Genomic DNA, 23880 nt, shown 5'->3' on the forward strand with positions numbered 1-23880 from the left:
AGACAGCTCTTACCATAAGGTTTAGGTGGAATCTCTTCTCCTGTAGCTTGCATCCATTATTGTGGCCATCTGTCGGGGATTCTGTGTTCTATTCTCTGGAACAGCAGAAAACAAGCTTGCTCCATCCTCAATATGACATCCCTTCAAGTATTTAAACAAGGCTATCATATCACCTCTTAACCTTCTCTTCTCCAGACTAAACATCCCCAGTTCCCTAAGTCATTCCTCATAGGGCATGGTTTCCAGACGCTTCACCATTTTAGTCGCCTTCCTTTGGACACATGGCTCCAGTTTCTCAACATCCTTTTTAAATTGTGGTGCTTAGAACTGGATGCAACATTCCATACTGGGGAAGGATCTCCATTGACCTTTCATTGCAAATCGTATTCACATAGAAAACCCAAACTGACAGCTTCCCATGGGACCAAACAAAATTCAGTGTTACTTGTTGGTTCCCCCACTTTTGGACTTTGTGCGTCCAAGTCATTTTTTTTTTACTTATGACGACCCTAAGGCGAAGCTATAATAGGGTTTTCTTGGTAACTTTCTTCAGAGGGGGTTTGTTGTTAGCATCTTCTGATGCTGAGAGAGTGTGACTTGCCCAATGTCACCCAATGGGGTTCCCATGCCTGAGCCAGGATTCGAATCCTGGTCTCCCAGAGTCATAGTCCAGTGTTCAAACTGCACTGGCTCTTGACTCTCAGCATCCCCTGCTACCATGGCCAGAAGCTTTCCTCCAAATGTTGGCTATTTTTGCATCCTTATGAAACCACAATCCCCCAGGTTCAGGACCTATCTTCAGAATGGAAGGTTTAGGAACCATTCTAGAACTATCTGTCTCCTTGAGAGTTAATCCAAGGCAGGGAGTGCCACCACAGAGAAGTCCCATGTCCTCCCACAATATATTTCTCCCACTCGCAGGACCTAGATGAGAATCCTTCCAACAGACTCCAGTCCTCTGCTAACTTCTTCTGCCTCCTCTCTGTTGTGACTCTTGATAATACAGTATTGCTTTCTTATATTTGTCTGTGCTTTGCCTGGTCGGGTACAAATCCAACCTTGATCACATTCAAGCATATCTCTGTGTGGTTCTCTGTGGCATTTGCTATTTGCATCCTGACCACGCTCCTTTCTTCTTTCCTTTTTCTCTCCCAGCGCTTGCAGAGCCTTCCCAGCCAAACATCAATGAAGCCGCCGCAAGTCTTGCTTTGTCTCTCTGCATCCCCCCCTCCACCAACCGCATAATACTTTTGGAGACAGATGCAAGCCATGAATATTTGTGAGTGTGCATGTGCCTGTGTGTAAAATAATCTGCTGCTCCTATTTACTCTGCTTGCCGCTGAGCCGGCAGATACAAACTAAATCTGTCCCTTTGGTTTTGCTGGTTTTTAAAGTCTTAATTTCTTTTCTTTTTTGCTCTCGTTTTCTTTCTTCACAGCTCCCTCTGCGAAAACATTTGCCTCTGCTGTCTGGTCTGTTTCCATACATGCCATCCTTGAGTGCCCCAGCAACACCAAAATCCACCCATCTTCTCTGTGAGATCTCATATTTCGAGCTATGAAAACCCAAATGGGTGACCTTGGGTAAGTCACACTCTCTCGGCCTCAGAGGATAGCAATGACAAACCTCCTCCAAAGAAACCTGTCAAGAAAACCGTATGATAGATTTGCCTTAGGGTCGCCGTAAGTCGGAAACAACTTGAAGGCACACAACAACAACTCCCAATGTCCTATTCCAACACTCAAACCACTACATTACACTGAAGCAACCAAACCATGCCCTTCAAATGGAACAAAACATTTCTAGGAAAGATTGGAAAGAGAAACAAACAGATTGAGATGTAGTCCCCAATTCCAATCCATCCAGGGATTTCTTGACATGAATCATATAGAAAGAATATGACTTGACCAAGGTTTCCCAGTGGTTTTTCACGGCCAAACAGGGATTTGAACCCTGGTCTCTGGAGTCCTAGTGCAATGCTCTAACCACTATACCATGTCACCTCTACAATGCCCACCATTCCCATGTCTTCTTAACTATAGGAATACCTTGCAGAGTCCAGCCACGCCGTTCATCCTTAAAAGCCCAAATACGTGCACGGCAACTAATAGCAAGCCTTTTTTCTAGTACAAAATTACCATTGCAAAACATCCAAGCCAGAAAGGAGCGAGTGCTGGACATGCCCAAACTATGTGCTACAAGGAAGCATTATCTGTATTACATTGGCAACATTTAGCTGAAGTGGTCAATTTCTTTCTCAGGGAGAAAGTCGTGTTGAGTAATATATATGAAATGTCAGGTTTTTTTGCTGAATCAAACATTGGCCTGGATTCTATCAGCTTGTTCCCGGTGAGAAGAGAATCAATGGCTGGTCAACAAGTGAGTAAATCCCATTGATTAAATGAGCCTTCTCTAGTTGGGACTAAATGATGAGATTTAGGTACCATGAAAGAATCACAGAGCTGGAAGAGACCCCAAGGACCATCCAGTCCAACCCATTGTCAGGCAGGAGTACACAACCAAAGCACTTGCAACAGATGGCCATCCATCCTCCGTTCAAACATCCAAAGGAGGAGACTCCACCATATGCAGCATCTTCCGATTTCAAACAGCTCTTACCATCATGAAGTTCTTCCTAATGTTTAGATGGAATCTCTTTTCCTGTAGCTTGAATTCATTGCTCCATGTCCGAGTCTCTGGAGCAGCAGAAAACAAGCTTGCTCTGTCCTCACTACTGTATGCTGTTGTAGTAGTTGAAGTTGATACCTGTCCTCAAGTTGACCACGACTCATGTCAACCCTATGGATGAGACATCTCCAATACCTGCCGTCCTCCATTGCTCTGCTTAGGTCCTCTAATTTCCGACCCATGACCTCCCTGATTGAGTCCAGCCATCTGGAATGTGGTCTTCTGCTGCTGCCTTCCACCTTCCCTGGCATTATGGTCATTTCTGGTGAGTCATGTCTTCTCATGATGGGACCATAGTACCATATGATATCCCTTCCAGTATTTAAACATGGCTATCATGTCATCCCTTAACCTTCTCTTCACCAGGCTAAATGTACCCAGCTCCCTAAGCCACTTCTCATAGGCCTTGGTGGTTTCCAGACCTGTCACCATTTTGGTCGCTCTCCTCTGGACATGCTCCAGCTTATCCACATCCTCCTTGAACCTTGGTGCCCAGAACTGGACACAATATTCTTGGGGAGGTCTGACCAAGCAGAATAGAGTAGCACTATTATTTCCCTTGTTCTAGAGCAGTGGTTCTCAACCACCCTAATGCCGCAACCCTTTAATATAGTTCTTCATGTTGTGGTGACCCCCAACTATAAAATTATTTTCGTCTCGGTTCCTCTCTCTGGCTTTGCTTTAAGATTCAGGAAGGACTCATCCTGCACTTTGTACAAGGGCGTTGGTGACTAAAAAGGCCAATCCTGGACAAACAGGTCCGGTTGCAGAAAGCACAGCGGAAAGTCTCCTTGGGTGATGTTTCCGGGTTGTGGTTCTTTCTGCGTTGCCGTTTCTCTTCGAGACTCGTTCGCCATGAGCTTTCGAAAAAGGCTGCAGCATCGTGGATAGTGCGTCTCCATGCCTCCCGATGCGAGGCCAGGGCAGACCATTGTTGGTGATCAATTTGGCCAAGCCTGAGATTTTGTTTCTGGGAGACCTTGTATCTCTTCTTTGGGGCGCCCCTCTTACGCTGACCCATGACGAGTTCACCATAGAATACTATTTTTGGGAGGTGATGGTCCTTCATCCTAGAAACGTGTCCTGCCCAGCGCAGCTGTGTCCTCAATAGCATGGCCACAATGCTGGTGATCCCTGCTTGCTCAAGGACAGCAACATTCGTCACATAGTCAGTCCAGTGTATGTTTAGAATTGTGCGTAAACAGCGCTGATGAAAGCGTTCAAGGAGTCGTAGGTGTTGGCGATAGGTGACCATTGGAAATATGTGTTTTCCAATAGTCTTGGGCGACCGCTGTGAAAGGGTCGTTCGACCCCCAAAGGAGTTGTGACCCACGGGTTGAGAACCGCTGTTCTAGACACTACTCTCCTACTTTGTTGTTGCTATTGTAAACTGCCATGGAGTCGATCTCGACCCGTGGTGACCCTGTGGATGAGACATCGCCAAGACACCCTGCCCTTTTCTGCTTTGCTTAGTTCCTACAAATCCATACCTGTGACCTCTTTTGTAGAGTCCATCCATCTAGCATTTGTCCTTCTTCTCTTTTTACTTCCCTCCACCTTTCCCAGCATTATTGTCTTTTCTAATGAGTCCTCTCTTTGGAGTCCTGTCCAAAATACGACAGCCTATGTTTTGTCATTATGGCTTCCAGGGAGATTTCTGGCTTGATCTGCTCTAGGACCCATTCATTTGTCTGTTTGGTTGTCCATGGGATGCTCAGCACTCTTCTCCAGCCCCACATCTCAAATGAACTGATTTTCTTCCTGTCTTGTTTCTTAACTTGTTTCCAACTCACACACCAATAGACTCATATTCAAACAGCGCAAGAGGAGACACGAGATAAACTTTCTTTCTGGGCTCTCGCCCTTTTCCCTTTCCTGGCTCTTTTCTTCCTTCCTTTCTTTCCCCCTTTTTCCTTGGTGACAGTGATGGAACAGCCTGCGCATCCAGCCTTAAATCATCATATTTCACATTGTCTCCTTGCTATTCCATTTTCATTTTGATCCCGGCGTAACGCAGACCCATTTATGGCATGCAAACATTCTCATTATTGCAAAATATGAAATGAGGCTTGAAGTCTGGCTGTTATTGACTTACGGGGGAGATTATATATATATATATATATATATATATATATATATATATAATTTGATCTCGCTCATACTTTTAAAAACCCATGTAGCCATATTTCCATCCTCCCTCTAAATCATTTCCTCACCCATCTTCTCCGTTATTGAATTTATAATATTTCTTCTTCTCCCCCCCCTTTTTTTTTTTGCAATTGGGACATGCTTCTGAAATATGCAGAAATACTCCACCGTTGGGATTTTTGATTAATTTTGTTAAAGCCCTAGTTTGTGATTATTTTTCTTTGTCTCTAAATGTCAGACTCTTCGTTTTGTGTGCAAACCTAATTTGGTGCCTGTGGCATTAACTGGGAGGACGAGTTGTTAAAGACAACAACCTGTGCCCACAATTTGCAAGGGTTTGCATGAGATGTTCTGAAATAAAATCAGCAGCTGTGGCCAAAAACGTATTTTATCCATTCTGGTAGATTGGTCACCAAAGCTCTTTCCTGCAAGAGCAGAGTTTGAACACTGGATTTCATGACCTAAGAACCTTTTGGGCTAGACTACTGTAGTGTATTGAACACAGGGCTTCCCTTGAAGGTTACAGAACCAGCAAATGATTCAGATGCCTGAGCACCAGAGGTAGTCCAGACATCTAGTTATGATACCAATGGGATTTTCAGAAATGGTGACTCACCATTCAATAGCCGATGGAATGGGTCTACTCAAGTTGAGGCTACCATAGGATTCAGGCCAAGATGTGGTAGCCAGAGAGCTATGTAAAGTTTGTGAAGTCTAAAGCTTTCACGGCTGGAATTCATAGTTTTTTGTGGGTTTTTTTGGGCTATCTGGCCATGTTCTAGAAGAATTTATTCCTGATGATTCACCAGCATCTGGGGCTGGCATCCATCCTGTGGAATTGCAGCCTCAGTCAAGATGACAAGGTCAAGACTCACCTGCAGCCAATGAGGCAGAGGACACAGCTGGGGTCTTAAGTCCTCAATCAAGGAGGATGGACAAAAGGATCAACAAAAGATAGAGTTAAGATGCTCAGCCAGGGTGCAGTCTCTGCAGCAAGCAAGCAATGGTTAGAACTAGTTGGTATCAGGCTGTTCAAGAGCTGAGTTTGGCTAAGGAGTTGCTGGAAGCAATTTGTCTGTTTCCTGGCCAGTATACTTGTGTTTAGACTCCTGCATTCTTACTTCAGATTTCCTGGCTTCTTCGACCTTTGGACCGTGTTGGCCTTGATTCCTGTTGCCTCTCTTGACTTGGACTGCTTGACCAATGCCTTTCTCTTGGCAGACTCTCACAGGTAAGGATGATTTCTAACCACTTGCAATTCACTGCCTCTGCCTGCGTTATCAGTGGATGGTTTCCTCCCAGCCAGCCTATGTAGCTCTTTGGTGAATCAGGACAATTAGTTTCAGAGAATAACTTTAAGAGCCTTATTGGGTCATAGGAGATGTCTGTCTTACATGGTGTCTTGCTTCTCATAGTTGTCTGCCCAATGCCCAATGCATTCCTCTTAATACGCTAAGTTGGTTATCTGTGCTTTAACCATTTTTATGGTCAGTATAGCTTTATCTTGCTTTAGTCCTTCTGCCAACTTCCTTGGGTTTCATGCCAGGAAAAAGGCAGAATCAGAATAACACAAAATAGTGGGCCCATTTAGATGGTTTCTGGCATATTCACCTCTCCTCCAACAAAGAGATACAGGTGGATAGAAGGAACTCATTCACCTCCCAACCCTTCAGTGCCTGACCTTTGAGGCAATGGCTTCACTCTGCCCCATGGTGAGGCAGCCCTGTGTTATCCCCTTGCAAGCATGTGGCGTATTTGATGTGTAGCGCCTGCAAATCTTGTGGCCTTTGCACCCTCGATGTCTTCCTCGGCCTCAGAATACCCTCTGGCTTTCCAGCTGTCAATTACTTTTTGTAAAAGCCAATCAATCTTGGATCTAAGCACTATAATGAGACTGCTTTTCATCCTGGGAAACAGAAGGATCTTTGGGCTTGGCATAAATCTCTTTCTTTCTTTCTTTCTTTCTTTCTTCACCAGGAGTGAGAGAAAGACTCACATGCACCTGAACTCCCCCTCCAAATCCATTTCAAATACAATTACAGGGATTTCTCAGCCTCTCACCCATGCCACTAAACGCATCGAGTGCAGCTTTTCATTGCATTGCATTTTACCACCCTGGTTTCTCTCCAAATGACAGAGCTCACTGGTGGTTTGGAGAAGGAAAGGGATCTCACCGGAGATGGGACCTACAGTCCCTTTGCCTAAGTAGATGCCCAGCTGGCATGTCCATATTCCCTAAAAGGAACTTTTCCCAGGCTCTGCTTTTTCCCCAAACTGCATCGCTAAAAAGAAGAGCATTTTGGGATTCTGGCAAGGTAGAGCTACGCAGACAATATCTGTGGGTACCTGGTTGCATCTCACCTTCCCAAGGACGTTTGCCTGCAGAGTTTTGGGCATGGTGGCGGTGGCTTGTCTCCTTTCATTTGATCGTTCTGGCACTCTTCTTTTGCAAACGCACCTTCTCCCTGTGCATTGGAAAGCCACCTCTACATGTCATACACAGAGGTTTGCCTCCGGCAGGTCTCCTTGCAAAGGAAGCTCACCTGAGTCTGGGATGCGAAGAGCAGAAAAAGGGGACAAGACTTCTCTGAGCCATGGCTCTCCTTTTGCCTTCCAGATCCTCTCAGCAGCATTGTTTTTCCAGCTGCATCTAAAATGTCCTAGTTTCTTTCTTCCCTCTCCCACTTTTCCACTTCATCATTTGAAGGTCATTTCCATTGATCCAAGCACAGGTTGCATCTACACTGCAGAATTAATGCATACTATTCACTTGTAAAGTTGCTTGAACTATGGTAGATTGGATGAAAAGATCTCTCTCTCTGCTCCATCATTTGAACTTGCAAAATGCTCTTCATGGAAACAGAAAAGGCACCTTTGAATCTAACCTATTGTTTTGCAAATACTTTTCTCATTAAGGATCTTTTAAAAAACGACACACACGGTTGCTTGCGGGTATAAGATTTGGTGTCGAATCATCTAATCCAAGTCTAGGAAAGCTAGATAAGTAAGGCAGCTGAACATCCAAATCTGGATGATCCCATTCAACGTTGCTTTTTCCTCATTACTTTGATTTATAATTAATAAAAAGGAAAATCTGATGCTTGACAGATTTTTAAAATATGTTTGTGAAATCCCTGTTTCAATTATTTATGGCTTTAATCCAGATGTGTTTCAATGGTTTATATCAGCCTCTCTCAACCTTTTTACTTTGGAGCAACCTTTGAAATAATTTTCAGATTTTAGGAAACACTTGCATAAAAACTATTATACCTGTGGAGCCATGGCAGTTAAAGTGGTGTCAAATCGGATTATTTCTGGTAGCCTTGGTTTCTTTTGATTTGACTGGCCTACTCTGTCCAGCTGTGGTTGCTGCTTAGGGGGGAAATGACATCATCAGGGAACCCCCTGTGACATCACAAGGGGTCATCCCTAATTCTCAGGCTTGCACTCTGAGATCTCAGTCCCTTCATAGCAAGGGCCATCTAGTTCTATCTCCTGCCAAGCAGGCTGGGCACATAGTTCAAGAAGGGATTTTTCCATGAGAGAGAAGGAGAGAGAGGATATAATTGAAAGTGTGTGAAGGAGGCCAGCGAGAGAAGTACGATGCAGAAGATGCTCATGAATGAGTCACTCCTTCCTTAATCAGGATGGAAGTTGTCCAGATCCTTCCATGACGGCGCTGGGACTTGAGCATCAGCCTCTCTGGGGTCAGGCACACCAGATGACACCTCTCTCCTACACAAATTGGATGCGGTCCACGCACTTGCCAACTCATCCCAATCTGGACTTTTGCAGATACTCATCCCAGCTTTGATGCTGATGCCAGGAGGAGGGGAGAAATGGCCAAGCCAAGAGACTGACGCCAACATTGTCTTCGCCCATGAGTCAGAACCAATTTGGGTGAGCCATGGGGGGATTGTGTGTAAGAGAAAGGGGTGTTGTGAAACTGTGGCTACATTTGTGCAGGTGGCTACAGACGTAGGTATGATGTGGCAAACGGGAAGGAGGGTAACACTAGGCGCAGTTGGTCCTCCAGGTGTTTTGTACTTCTAACTCCAAGAAGCCCTTGCTGACTTGAGCAAGAGTCAGGAATTTTGAGAACTGAAGCCCAAAACATATGTAGGACCAAAGCTTGGGAATCACTGCACCAGAGTATGGAGGGTGCCATGTTTTCTTGATTCTGTTGACTTAGAAGAAGCTCATGAGAGAGAGCCTGCTTTCCCAGCCTATTGTTTTTCACCCTCCACCTGGAAAGTTACTTGTTAGAAAACCCAGTTGCTCATCACAAAGCTCCAGACTTTAGTTACAAGTGCCACTGTTTTTGTTATGGGCCTTCCAGCGCATAACCTGACTTTTGGTGACCCTCAAAACTTCTTCAGAGGTTCCATTGGAAGAGGTTGGCCATGGACTTTCCTCGTCAACTTGTCCATCAGAACCTTTGACTATTAATCATCTTTGGGAATTGAAGAGAAACTGAAGCACTAAAAGGAAGTGATGTTTCCATCAAGGCCTGACTCCAAGTTTTGTGTCTTCGTGAGTTTAGAGTTTGTTTTTTTGGACATCCCAATCAGGAAGGAATGATCTCTATCAGCATTTCCCTCTGCCTTCTCAGCAAGAAATTGCATGGAGCAAATTGTCTTCCACTCGTATAGAAAATGCCACTCTGTGCAAAACAAGTGACACCCTAAGAAATGTTTATTCGGAGAGAAATTCCAGAGGTTGCAATTAAATGGCGAAGATAGCCATGTTGTCGTCTTGGGCAACATCTGGCAACGACGTTTTGCATCCTCTGACATCAAGACCGAAGCGAGGGAAGAAAACAATTTTTCCAGCCTCAAAGCAAAGTCGAAAGAATGGGAGATTCAGCTTAATTAAGGGAAGGTTTGTTTTATGAATCGCTTGGAATGGTTGCTTGCATGAGGAGAGTTTCCCATATGGGCCAATCAAAGACTGTAGAGGCAGTAATTAATAAAAATGGGTAATGATCGACCATCTGGCCACTGCGTTTGTTCTCTGGTGCAGGACTGGCTTCACATCCTTATTAGGTATTCACCCTCTGAGCTTCTACAGATGTTCAAGGTGGTGCAGTCCATTGGCTTCCAGAGACGACAGTGAAATTGCTCCAGTACCAGAAGGTGATTTAATAGACCGAAAGGCGGGGATGGGAGCAATGGCAGCAGCGCGGGGGATGCATGTGTCATCTGCACAAATGCCAGCGTTAATTGGAGTTTACAGTAACACTGATCAGGTCAGTACATGGAGAGGTCGAATGGAATGGAGACAGAGGCTGGCATGGAGATGGGAAAACTCACATCAAAACTAAACTATGCCCAGCTGGGTTCCCATTGCTTTCGATAGGTGCGTGTACTGATCAGGTCAGTGCATGGAGGGGTTGAATGGAATAGAGAAAGGAAACAGGAAGGAGACTGGGATGTGGAGGGGAAAACTCACATCAAACCAAACTGATAGACAGGTGGCTTCCCATTGTTTTTGATAAGTGTGTGTACTGATCAGGTCAGTATATGGAGAAGTCCAGTGGAATGGAGAAAGGAGACTGGAGGGAAGATGAGATGGGGAGAGAAAAAGTCATGCTAGCTGGCATCTCATTGCTTTCAATAGGTGTGTGTTGGGGCCTTCAAGTTGCCTGTCATCTCATGATGATCCCCATGTGTGTTTTCTTAGGCAAGGAATCATCTGAGGTTGATTTGCCAGTTCTCTCTTCTGAAACATAGCGTCCAGCACCTGGTCTTCATTGGCAGTCTCCCATCCCAGTGCTGACCAGGGTTGGCTCTGCTTAGCTTCCAAGATCAGATGTGATCTGCGGCCTTTGGGGTGTTTAATTCACCACCACTGACCATGAAAGGCTTGCAATGAGTCTCTTCCACAGGTCTACTGGTGCTCTTCATCTCTTCCACCACATCTGCCCCCACCTCTGCTCTCCTCCATCTCCCCATTCAATTCCCTGATTGTGTAGACAGAAGCTGGTTAGTTGGGAAGATAATATGATGTGAAATGAAAATTTCCAGTCGATAAAAGGAAACCTTGGAGGCTTTTTAGGGCTGGTGGCTGTCATCCTCGGTTGGGATTTTAATGGCAGGCCACTTGACAGCCGGTCGTAAAAAACTCTGCATCCTTTCCTCCCCCCTCCTTCGCCCGCCCATCTCTGATGGAATTGAATTAAGAACCATTTAATTTCATCCCAAGGAGATTTCCCTATGTGAGTGGTGAGCCAGCCTTTTACCTGGCAGCTGTGCAGAAGATAGGAGGTCGCCAAGAGGTTCCTGAATTAAAATCAATCGAGAGACTTCTTGCTCTCTTTTCAGCCTGCCTTGGTAACCAAATCCCTGCTTCCTTTGTCTGTTTTATTGGACTCAAGAGAAGGCCAAACCTTCCTTCAAAATCAGCTTGGTTTCTCATGGTTATTGCTGGAGACTTTCTTGCGATTTGGGAAAAGGGCTAATGATTTCTAATGTCAATGCTGCCACAGTGGAAATGGACAGGGATGGAAATCTTGAGGTCTCCACCTGCTTCCTGTTGATGGTTACCATCATGAACACAATGGTTGGAATCCTGTTGGTTAGTTCCAACCAGAAGATACCCATTCACTCCATGGTTGAATGGTGGGTCAATACCTAGGTTGCCATCATCAACACCATGGCTGGAATCCTATTGGTTAGTTCCAACCAGAAGAAACTCATTTGGTCCATGGTTAAATGGTGGGTCAATACCTAGGGTTGCCATCATGAACACCATGGCTGGAATCCTGTTGGTTCGTGCCAACCAGAGGAGATCCATTTGATCCATTCATTAATTCATTCATTGCACTTAAAAGCAATTTTTCTCCCAAATTGGGATCCAAAACAGGCTCCCTCCCCTAGACTTTAAATGCCATGGCTGCATCCTCTGGAATCTTGGGACTTGTAGTTTGGGGAGGCACTATGTCTGTACCCATTACTCCCTGTACCCATTACTAAACTGTAAATCCCAGGATTCCTTAGGATGGAGCCATGAAAGTTAACCATAGTGCTATAATGGTATAAAGCAAGGGGTCCAAGGAATGATCTAGACAGGTTAGCAGTCATGCCAACTGTGAACGCTACCATAAAGTGGCTGTGTGCCTTGGCACACCTAAGAATGGGATTGCATTGCATGAGTGGCATTTTATTACACTCGTTTCTTCAACACACACAGATTCCGTTGCTCTAGTTGAGAATATATATCTATTTCCACAATGGGCCCCAGCTGCAGGCCCATCATTGACTGGCATTTCCAATAACAAACCTTGGAATGGAAATCGCTGGGACCATTTTGTACGTTGCATCTGCTGGTTTGCTTTGGTTCGGGGAGCGTTCCACGGACGCGGCAGATGTATCGAATTTTCTTGACAATGCCAAATGAGCCAACGTCAACTCTCTTTTATTGGAATTAGCAAGATGTGTTTGTTGTACACAGAGGCGCACCCCATTCCGCATCACACCAAACAGTTGGGAAATGCAGCATCAATAATGTTTGCTTTTTTAGGGGAAAGGAAGAACATTAACCAAAGCAATCTGCTTTGGAAGCCAAAGCTGGTTTAATAGATGCAAGAAAGAAAGGGGGGAAAAACCTCCTCCAGATTATTTTTAAACAGAATGTGAGCTGGCATTATTTCTACAGTGTAGATGCACTGGATTCTATAGGATGGAACCATGGCAGTTAAAGTGGTATCAAATGGCATTATTTCTACAGTGTAGATGCGGCCATAGTCAGAGACTGCAGGAATCTGGTTTATAACATGTCAGAGAAGGGCTGGAGTGTGGAAGAGTCGGAGTCCCCAGAGGCATTGTCTTGCCTGTTCCAGCTCCATGTCTCAGGAGGAAAGGAGAGCCATTTGCTGGCCTCAGTTAGAGCATCTGTAGTGCATTGTGGTAAGGAATCCTCAATAGGTAGTTTGAATATTGGACTATGACTCTGGAGACCAGGGTTTGAATCCTGGCTCGGCCATGGAAACTCATTGGGGGACCGTGGGCCCAGTCACACTCTCTCAGCCTCAGAGGATGGCAATGAGAAAGAAACCTCCGAAGAAACTTGTCAAGAAAACCCTGGAACAGGTTCACCTTAGGGTTGCCATAAGTCAGAAACTACTTGAAGGGACACAACACCAACCTGTGAAAGACCTCAACCTAAGCTCTCCTGCACTAAGACCTTTCTCAGCAAAGGATCTCACAGTTGCTGCATTGGGGTTCTTTTTCTCTCCTGGTCATTTTTGTTCATCCATATAGTTCTGTGGGTTTTTCATCCACTTGGGCTGCCTCCTCTTTGCTCCTCATCCCAATACCTTTGATGCCTTGCTTCTCCTTCCTGGTGCCAAATGCAAAGGTCTAAGAGGACACGGTTCCCCCTGCATTTCTTTTTTAATTCTTGCAGTGAAAATCCATCTTCCACCTGGGGTGGTGTGTTCCTGCCATTCACCCGGACCGTCTGCTTAGCATGTAAGGGCTGAGGTGGTTTTCACTCACCTTGCCGCCAGGCATTCCATCTTCTGTGCAATGATTGGATTGACGCCGGCATCCTCATCGTCGCAGGTTGCAATCCAAGGTTGTGTGCAGATCTCCAAAAAGAACAGCTGGGAGTGTCTGGGATGGAGAAAGCAAATGAGTGCTTTCAGACATTAATGAATCCATGTCTTTTCAAGTGGGGAGCAATGTGTTTTTGAGAAAGGCTCCCCAAAATGTAAGGAAATCACAAAATACCATTTTCTGAAATGACGGGCCATGCTCCTTTATTTGCCTTATCCCAGTACAGTTTCCCCCCAAATCTGGCCTTTCTTTTGGCTTAACCTTGAGCCTCTGCCTCCCATCTGCAAGGAGGCCTAAGTTGCAAAGCAAATGTTTGTATTTTATCAGTAGTACCTGGGGGGTGACACTATACTCCTCGCCGGAAATACTTGGCAAAGGACTTGGAACGATTCCTGAAGCAAGTCGGGGAAGAAAGGACAAAGGAAGAAAGAAAACAAAAATAAGAACCGCAGATGATTCACATAACTTTAAAGCAGATGATTGAGGCATTGAAATAGTTCAAGATTTTTCATACTTTGGCTCAGTCATTAATCAGAATGGAGACTGCAGTCGAGAAATCAGAAGAAGATTTGGAAGGGCAGCTATGAAGGAACTAGAGAAGATCATGAAGATTCTCGTCCTGAGTACAGGTCAGATGATCATCAGTCTTAAATCCTGCACCACAAATGGCCCCAGCACCTTGGAAATCACCCTTAGCATTTGATCCACAACACAGATTCGATGCTCCACTGAGCTCCTTTGCCATCGCTTTTCTACAGGTTATCGCCCAGCATCGCACTGTCTTGCCAGCTGTACGTTTTCTTTACTGCCCATTTCTCTTCCCTGGTGATACGGCACCATCTCTCCGGCCATTACACCCATCGGGAGCCATGATTGATGTCGGCTGTTTGTTTTCCGGAGGCTTTGCAAGACTATCCCTCTCAGTAGCCTTGTGTATGTCATCCTTATCATCCTCAAGGAGATGGAGACCTATCGTTTCCGCTCTCGAGAATCAGATGAGAGAGCCTTGACAGTTCCAACTGTGGGGGGTGAGTTAGCCAGCTGCACAATTTTGTGCCTCACTGCCTATGCCAGAGATGGGCAATGCGTGGCCCTGCAACTGCATGCGGCCGTCCAAGGCTTTCTTGTGCGTCTCAAACCCATGGCCTCTTTGGACCAGAATATGGCCACAGAGGCATCCTTGCTCAACTTCCATCAAACCAGTTCCATCAAACAATTTTAATACCTGCTGACTTTTGGAAATGGGCTGGGGTGGGCTTTCAGTGTGTGTTTTAAAATACGTTGCTAGCTGCCTTGAGTAAAGTTTGTGGTTGTGTTCCTCATTTTTGACTTGGGGCGACCCTAAGGCAAACCTGCCTTAGGGTTTTCTTGGCAAGTTTCTTCTTAAAGAGGGCTTGCCATTGCCATCCTCTGAGGCTGAGAGAGTGTGACTTGCCCATGGTAACCCAGTGGGTTTTTGTGATTGAGCAGAGAATCGAACTCTGGTCTCCAGAGTCGTAATGCAACACTCAAACCACTGCACCAGGCTGGCTCTCCAAGAGAAAAGTAAGATATAAATCATCATCATCATCATCATCATCATCATCATCATCATCATCATCTCTGTCCTGGGCCCAGTGCTATTCAACATCTTTATCAATGACCTGGATGACAGAATTGGAAGCATACTTATCAAATTTGCAGATGATACCAAATTAGGGGGAATAGCTAATACCCCAGAGGACAGGATCAAAATTCAAAATGACCTGAATAGACTAGAAAGCTGGGCCAAAGCTAACAAAATGAAATTCAACACGGAGAAATGTAAGGTATTGCACTTAGGGCGGAAAAATAAAATGCACAGATATAGGATGGGTGACACCTGGCTGAATGAAACTACGTGTGAAAGGGATCTAGGAGTCCAAGTAGACCACAAGTTGAACATGAGTGAACAGTGTGATGCGGCAGCTAAAAAGGCCAATGCTATTTTAGGCTGCATCAATAGAAGTATAGTGTCTAGATCAAGAGAAGTAATAGTGCCACTGTATTCTGCTCTGGTCAGGCCCCACCTAGAATATTGTGTCCAGTTCTGGGCGCCACAATTCAGAAAGGACATTGAGAAACTGGAGCGTGTCCAAAGGAGGGCGACAAAAATGGTGAAAGGTCTGGAAACCATGCCCTATGAGGAACGACTTAGGGAGCTGGGGATGTTTAGCCTGGAGAAAAGAAGGTTAAGAGGTGATATGATCGCCCTGTTTAAATATTTGAAGGGATGTCATATTGAAGAGGGAGCAAGCTTGTTTTCTGCTGCTCCAGAGAACAGGACCCGGAGCAATGGATGCAAGCTGCAGGAAAAGAGATTCCACCTCAACATTAGGAGGAACTTCCTGACAGTAAGGGCTGTTCGACAATGGAATGCACTCCTTCCTCGGAGGGTGATAGAGTCTCCTTCCTTGGAGGTCTTTAAACAGAGGCTGGATGGCCATCTGTCAGGGATGCTTTGATTGGGATTTCCTGCATGGCAGAATGGGGTTGGACTGGATGGCCCTAGTGGTCTCTTCCAACTCTATGATTCTATGATTCTATGATTCTATCATCTGTCTGGCAATAGGAAACAGAAACTTGCTCCTCCTGTATCTTCTACTAGAAGAAAATCACCTTATGAATAACTTGCAAACCCTGCAATGGCATTCCTGGAGCATGAACCAGAATCCTTAAAACTTGGCATCCCACTTGGAAGACCCATTCATTTCACAATGGAGAATCACCACCAACAAAACTCTTCATCACACATTGAAAACCGTCACACAAGGCTACACAAGTTGCAAAGTTTCCCAGTAGATCCCTTCAGCAAAGGATGAGGCATTTGCACCCCAGAAAACTGCAGCGGTGACATGTGTTAGTGTTCAGCCATTGCTAAGATGGAGCATATTCCCACGAAATGCTCAAAACCGGCGAGAGAATTTACTTTCTCTGTGCACAGAAAGCTTGGCAACCTTTCCCCCCTCCAATGTAAAATATCCTGGCTGTTTGCAAAACAGATTTTAAATACCATAAGGCACAGTCCACTTAGAAGACTAACAGCCTGTAAAATGCCATCGTTTTTGTTCAGAATTATATTTTAAAAAACCAATTATGCTAGATCCCACACACACACACACACACACACACACACACACCAGTTTTTAAAAAACATCTCACATATGTAATATTGGAAAGAGGTGGGAGGAAACTACTTTGGGATGCGGCCAAACTTTCTTGCTGACTGGAATCATTTATTATTATTCACATCATTATTCCATGTTGCAATTCAAGATGCAATGCATAAGGACAGTTTCCAGGTAGAAACGGATGCTGAAATGGATATATTGAGTTTCGCCTTCTCCCACGTCTGAAATTTTTGATCTCAAGTTCTTCTCGGTTAGGTTTATGAAGACATTTATGGATTTGGGACGGTGGCAGGTGGTGATTTCCATGTCGATCCAGTCCAGGGTTTCATCTCAGCTCCAAAGGATAGCAAACCCTTGGAAAGCTTTACATTTAAAACCTGAAGTGGATTTATTGCCCCACTGACATGGAAGTAAATTCTCAGCCATCTGCCCTGGCCATATTCAGTAGGTTGTCCAGTTGCATATAAATAGGACTGAACGTCAGATTTGTTTTCTGTTTCAAGTGGGCATGACCCAAGCAACCAAGCCTTTTTTGTTGTTGTTCTTGCATCAGAATTCTCCCTCGGCCCTTTATCTTGCTTCCTGGATTCTCTGTCACCCTTGAATTTTATGTCCTTTCCTGTCCCAGGCTTCTTTTCCAGGTTTCATTTTGCATTGAAGGCTTTTATAGTGACTAAGCTGGTCAAAGGATTTTGGGAATTACAGTCCAAAGCAATGGGGCCCTGGGACGGTGAATCTTCTGCAGGTTTCAGTCTCCAAGGTGCTGAACACTGTTCCTAAAGAGGAATAGAAGCCAGTACTTGTTACACTGAGAAGGAATTTTTGTTCTTATTGATTCTGGCTGCATCTGCACTGCCGAAATAATGATTCTTTAACTGCCATGGCTCCATTCTATGGGATCCAGGGGTTTGTAGTCTGTTGTGGCACCAGAGCTCTCTGAGGAAGGAGGCTAAATAGCTCACGAAACTACAAACCCCAGAGTCCCATTGCTCCACGTAGAGCTATGGCAGTTAAAAGTGACATTGAACGGCACTATTTCTGCAGTGCAGATACAGCCAATGTCTCACTTGAGGTGGAGTCTGTGTTTTAGGCTTTAAGCGCTCCTTTAAAAGGAGACAAACCCTGGAATGGATACCCTGCTCCACTGACATGGGAGCCACCAACTATCCCTGGCCCAAAGAAAGTAACTTTCGCAACTTCATCCCACAAACCCAAACCCAACACAAGGACAGAAGCAGGTGGTGTGAGGCCAGCTGTTGTCAACCTTTGGGCTAACATCCCCCTTGATGTATTTTTTTAAAATGCTATTTATGAATTAAATTATTGATGGCCTCTCCCTTCATTTATTAATGAGCCCGGCTGATCCAGTGTCAACAGACTTCGCTTTGTTTTTACTTGACCCCGCGGTTATCGCCCATGATTTTTTCATGAACCAATGCCGCCGTTGGGTTTAGTTTCTGGAGTGATCCTTGAAAGGGTCATTATTGACATTGGATTATGGAGGCCAGCAGAAAAGTTTACTTTGTTTACTGCGACCTGGAAAGGGACACCTGCACCAGGTTTCGTTTGCGGCGGATACGCCGTCTCCTCCATAGATGCTTATTAATAAAGAGTGTTCGAGTACAAAAGACACACAGACGCAGCCTCTCCCTCTTTCTCTCGCACACTCACACTCTTTCGCACACCTCACTTTAAAAAGCACATTCTTCTCAGTGTGAAGGATAGATAATATAGATCTAGTCTTCTGGCTTGCACTGCAAAAGGTTACTCCTGGGTCTCATTATTTTCATCTTGAGGATACCCAATTTGAACACATTTCACAGGGTAAGACGAAAATGATGCATTATTGACCAGAAAGGATAGACTGAAGAACTGTATGGGGGCGTTTCTTGAAACGGTGTGGGTAGACGTGGCTCACAAATGATTCGAGAATGGTAGCTGTCCATAGGGTTGGAGCAGATTTGTGTTTTGAATGTGAAGTCGAAGGTTTTCATGGCCTGCATCCATAGTTATTTTGTCGGTTTTTCGGGCATGTGACATGGACACAGTGTTGTTGTTTTTAGTTAACTGCTGCCTTGTTGACTTCAACCCATGGTGACCCTATGAATGTGAGACGCCCAAGTCATCCCATCATCAACAGCCCTACTCAGGTCTTGCGGACACAAAGCCATGGGTTCCTTGATTGAATCCATCCATTTGGAATGTGGTCTCCTTCTTTTCCTATACTGCCTTCCGCCTTTCCAAGCATTATTTTATTCTCATGATATGGTCAAAGCATGACAATCTCAGTTTAGTCATCTTCTAGGGAGAGTTCAGACTGGATTTGCTTCAGGACCCATTTACTGGTCTTTTTAGTGGTCCATGGTATCCATTGAACACTTCTCCAGTGCCACATTCAAAATGAGTGGTTCTCTTCCTATCTGCTTATTTCACTATCCAGCTTTCACAACTATACATGGGCATGGCATGGATAAGAAAGCTGAGAAACCATCCAGTGCTTGTTTCATGGGGGGAAAGCCTGGATTTTCTGATGAGCTTGACTTTAGTCAAGTATATCGATATTTCTCTGCCTGTGATCTGAGAGTCTTTTCTGGGATTGGCTTCTGCTGGTGCCATGCCAGGGCTGCCAGCCTTCTCCAGTGCCACCTTAGGACTGGCATCCTGCCTCTTCTCTTCCCTTTCCTCATTCAAGAAGGCCTCCTTTGGATAGGACATGACCATTAGGAATGGCAACAGTCGTTGGCCCCAGCTGAGCATGGTCTACACTGTCTTGTCATGCCAGTCTTTCTCTGTCTCTCTATTGAATTTAACTGCCTCGGTTGCCCTCCGAAGATGATGTAGGTGCTGACAGTCACGCCACCCCATTTCCCGCTGAGGCTCTGGATAATTGGGCAAAACGGCAAATGTTTTATTAACCGGTTTCTCTCTGCTTTGCCTTGTTAGACCTTCTCCCATCCTGCTGTGTCAACAGTGTCTCTGCCAGGCTATAAAGAGACTTGTCAATCAAAGGACTCCTTGCCCCTCTGCTTCCACTCAGGAGACATCGTCTTTGCTGGGCTCTAATGGGGAGCCATCTTCCAATCAATCTGCCAGGCTATTCTTTGTGTGTGTGTGTTTTTTTTACTCTTTCTTGACTTTAACACAATTATCAGCGTCTGTTTTAGATTTTGGCTAAATATAAGGCTCAAGGCCGCTCCGGACTCTTGGCGTTTGATATAGACAAATGCACTTGATTTGTAAATGTGTTCCTTCCTGTGACAGAGGCTGACCTTCTGGCACATATATTTATTTAAAGGAAACGGGGATCTGCAGGAAGAAAAAGAAACCATGTTCTGCAGAAAGCCATCCTGATCCTAAATCATCCTCGCGTAGTGAATCTGCACATACGTTGTTAAGCAGTGGCTGTACTACGCCACCCTTATGTTGTCATTTTCTTGACGTTGTTAACTGCTGTCAAGGTTGACTTCAGCTTATGGTGAACCTATGGGTAAGAGACCTCCAAGTCATCTACTATCAACAGATCTTGCAGACTCTTATGACTTCTTTCAATGAGTCTGTCTACCTGCAATACCGCTTTTCTTACTGCCTTCTGCCTTCCAAACATAATTGTCTTTTCTGGTGAGTCATGCCTTTTCATGATATGTCCAAAGTACGACAGCCTCACTTTAGTCTTCAAAGACATGGGTCACTCCCAACACATATGGAGGTAAGTTAACTTGGGCCTTTGACATGCAAAATAAATGCTCTACCAATGGACTACAGCCTTTCTCCAGTATTCCTGGTATTGACCCACCACGCTCTAATCCAGTTGTTCTCAACCTTCCTAATGCCGCAACCCTTTAATACAATTCCTCATGTTGAGGTGACCCCCAACCGATGGTCTCAGTTCCTAAGACCATTGGAAATATGTGTTTTCCGATGGTCTTAGGTGACCCCTGTGAAAGGATCATTCGAACCCTAACAGGGTCGCGACCCACAGGTTGACAACCATTGCTCTAACCAAGCCTGATCCTTCCTACTTCCTCTGGTGTGTGTGTGTGTGTGCGTTTTTGTGTTAGTGTGTGCATTTAAGGAAAGCTGTTGACCAGTCCTCCCCCCTTTTTTAAACCACTCTTTCTCTCTTCTCCTCTTATCAACCCTTGATGGTTTATTTAGATCTTAAACCTCCGATCCCCTGAGAGCGGTGCTTTGTAACACCTCCACACCTTGCAATCACAACCTGACCCTTAAAAACCCTCTTTGCTTTGTGAGTTTGCTTAGCTGGGTTAATATTTCCCCATCCTGAGTCTGCTGTGCTGTATTACCTAGTTTTCAGCGCTATCCATCGACTGTTTGCCGTTTATGAAGCTCCGCTGTAATATTTGCTATTCCTCCCAATGCAATCGTTGGATATGTTTTGATTCTTGTGTGTTCAGCAAAATTCTCCCTTAGGTATCTCTGCGTCGACGGGGGTTGTTGAGTCCAATCTGCCAAGGGTGCCCTACTGCCAAGGTTAAAAGATGCCCAGGAGGCATGTATACTCAGGACACGCATGGGTTCACACATGTGCTCTGAGAGCATACCCAGTAACAGGACATCTCTGCTCCAATCTCTTGGAAGTTAGAAGCCACCATCTTATCCATTGGGAAGATTTCCAGAGAGAAGGTGGACACCACTGCCTTCACTCTCAGTGACTTCAGGATATATATTTAATAGCTTCACCTTAGGGTTGCCACAAGTCAGAAACAACCCAAAGACAAACAACACATACAGAAGAGTAAAAATTCTGCCCGCCCTTTTGCTTTCCCCCCATTGACTTGAATCAATTGCAAACCTCCACTTGGACATTAGACAGTGTTTAAAATAAATTGAGGCTGGAGGACACTAAAACAGCCATGGAAAGCCACACATGGCCCACAAACAAACCATACTCTGTGAAGTCGAAGGCTTTCATGGCCGGCATCCATTGTTTCTTGTAGGTTTTTTGGGCTCTGCGGTCATGTTCTAGAAGAGTTTATTCCTGACATTTCACCAGCATCTGTGGCTGGCACCTTCAGAGAAGATGCCAGTAAAACGTCAGGAAGAAACTCTTCTAGGACATGGCCACATAGTCCGAAAAACCCACAAAGAACAAACTCTCCTCATCCTTAGCCAACAGCATGCAGTTGGCTGAGCTGCCCTTTGGAGCTATCCAAGGGACTAGTGACTCCTTGGAGGCATCTGGTTGGAGCAGTGGTTCCCAAACTTTGTATTCCAGGTATTTTGGACTTCACACCTCAGGATTGTTGGCCAAGTTGGATGGGGTTCCTGGGAATGGATGTTCAAAACATCTGGCAGACCAAAGTTTGGAAACCACTGGGCTGGAGCATCCCCTCCTTTCCTCTGCTCTCCTGTTGACTGTGCGCTGTGCCGGCTGACTGCCAGCCTTCTGCCCACATGCCCAGCCAGGAGTTGGGGACCGTGCCCAATTGGCCTCAACATAACTTCCTCCTTGTTTGCCAATCTCAGTGTTGTGAGTTCAGTGCCGCTCATTTGGGCCATATGGAACGTCCTTCCCTGGGCTTGTGTTATTTAGGTAAATAAGTAAAAAAAAATCTGGGTTGCCAGATGTCATTTGGAGAAGCGCCACTGCGCACTCGCTGTTATGATATCATTTTGTTTTATTAGATGTTCCTTCACTTTTCAGCTCTGAATCCCAGTTTAACTGGAGAAAGCAGGCCAGGCTCCCTTTTCGGTTTGTGGCCTTTTCCTTTTAATGCAGCAACTTGTCAATCTCACTGTTCTTTTAGGGCCGGGGTTAATGTTCCAAAGCATATGACTTTGCTTTGAACGATCTCCCCATGTTTGGATGCGTTTTGAAAACTTCTCCAAAATATACAGGAGAACGCCAAGGCCGTTAATTTCCAAAAAGAATAAGAGTAATGGAGAGGAAAGGAACCTTTTTATTCCAAAAGCAAAATTTCCAAAATGCCCATTAAAGTGTTTCACTTTGTCTTGGCTCACACTTCTAGCTGCTGTTTTTGTCACTGTATCCGAACACATACAAATAAGCCCTGATGCAAAATATGGACGATTGGGAAAATAGGGTGGGTGAGTTATTCATGGGAAATCTCACTCGACTAATCCCTGCTTTATTTTGACAATTTGGTTCTCAAAGAAATGCCTTTGTCAATTCACAGCGGCTCGAAAAACAGAATTGGAGGACAGCTTCGGAGGTGACCTTATCTGCTGGGATTTACCTTTCAAATCTAAACACAGCCTTCTGAATGAATGCAGATCCACACTCCTTTCCACGCTTGTATCGGGATGCAATATTTGGATTCAAGGACGCACAACGCTCAGGCTGTGTAACGCATCAACAATCCCTGGAAGTGAAAAATCTGGGTAAGTCCTTAAATTTGTGTCTTCCACAGTTAGAGCAATCTGACACTCAATACTCTTGTAAATATAGATTTTGCGTTTCTTATATTAATGGTCTCTTCTCCCTCTTTCTGTCTTTCTCAGATAGTGAGAGACAGAAAACGTGTTTGTGTCTGTATGTGTGTGTTTGTGGTGAATCTGTTCTGAGTTTTCAAGGGACTACTTAAGGCGTTGAACCGATTTTTGGGGCAGCATTCAGCATCTTGGGAAGCAATTTTGAATTCGCAGCAGTTTCACCATCCCATTGATACGGAGCCAAGAGCTGCCATAGGTCCATTGCCATCTATAGCTATTAGACTAATGTTTAAACACAAGGCTGGCATGAGCTTCTGAATCCTGCCATGTCCCCTTCTGTCTCTGCATTGTAGGGCAGGAGAACCATGGCATATAAACCACAACACCACCTTTCGACTCCAGCCGAGTTCTACTAAGACTCCTAGGTCTTTTTTGCGTCTTAGTCCTCCACATTTGCAGCTTTGGCTTTTGCGGATTTGGTTATTTGTGGGTTTTGATCAGTATGTTCTCTCTAGGAATCTCTAGGTCCTCCAGAGAGATTCTGCTGGAAATGGACTGTAGAGTTGCACTGGAGGATCTAGAGATTACTAGAGAGAACACTTCAGGCATTTGTAGGTCCTCCAACATGATCCTATGGTCAACGTTGGGCAGATGTTGACCACAGAGTTGTCCTAGAGCTTCTTAGAGAGGTGGTCTCTCAGGTAGAAATAAAAAGTACGGTACTGTTGTTACGCCATGTGTCACCCATCCTACAACTGTGCATTTCATACCAAGTGATGCAGGCTATATTTCAGAGGATGGAACCAGCAAAACCACTGCTGAGGATCCATAGGTTGATGGGTGACCTGAAGGTGCATACCTATTCACAAGAAGGGTATGAGCACAGAGTGGACCTAGTTGCCGAACACCATCAGTGACCCATG

The 23880-nt window shown here is 45.0% G+C and overlaps 1 protein-coding gene across 1 annotated transcript in view; it reads left to right on the plus strand.

The window, feature by feature from the left end:
• The window catches only part of ELFN1 (extracellular leucine rich repeat and fibronectin type III domain containing 1), a 194798-nt gene that overhangs the window by 32158 nt on the left and 138760 nt on the right, over positions 1-23880 (plus strand). The window contains exons 3-4 of the mRNA XM_042437434.1: positions 5963-6067; positions 22702-22906. The gene's annotated coding sequence lies outside the window, so the exon portion shown is untranslated. The remainder of the gene's footprint in view (positions 1-5962; positions 6068-22701; positions 22907-23880) is intronic.

This window comes from Sceloporus undulatus, chromosome 8, assembly GCF_019175285.1.
Source record: "Sceloporus undulatus isolate JIND9_A2432 ecotype Alabama chromosome 8, SceUnd_v1.1, whole genome shotgun sequence".
Taxonomy (NCBI): domain Eukaryota; kingdom Metazoa; phylum Chordata; class Lepidosauria; order Squamata; family Phrynosomatidae; genus Sceloporus; species Sceloporus undulatus.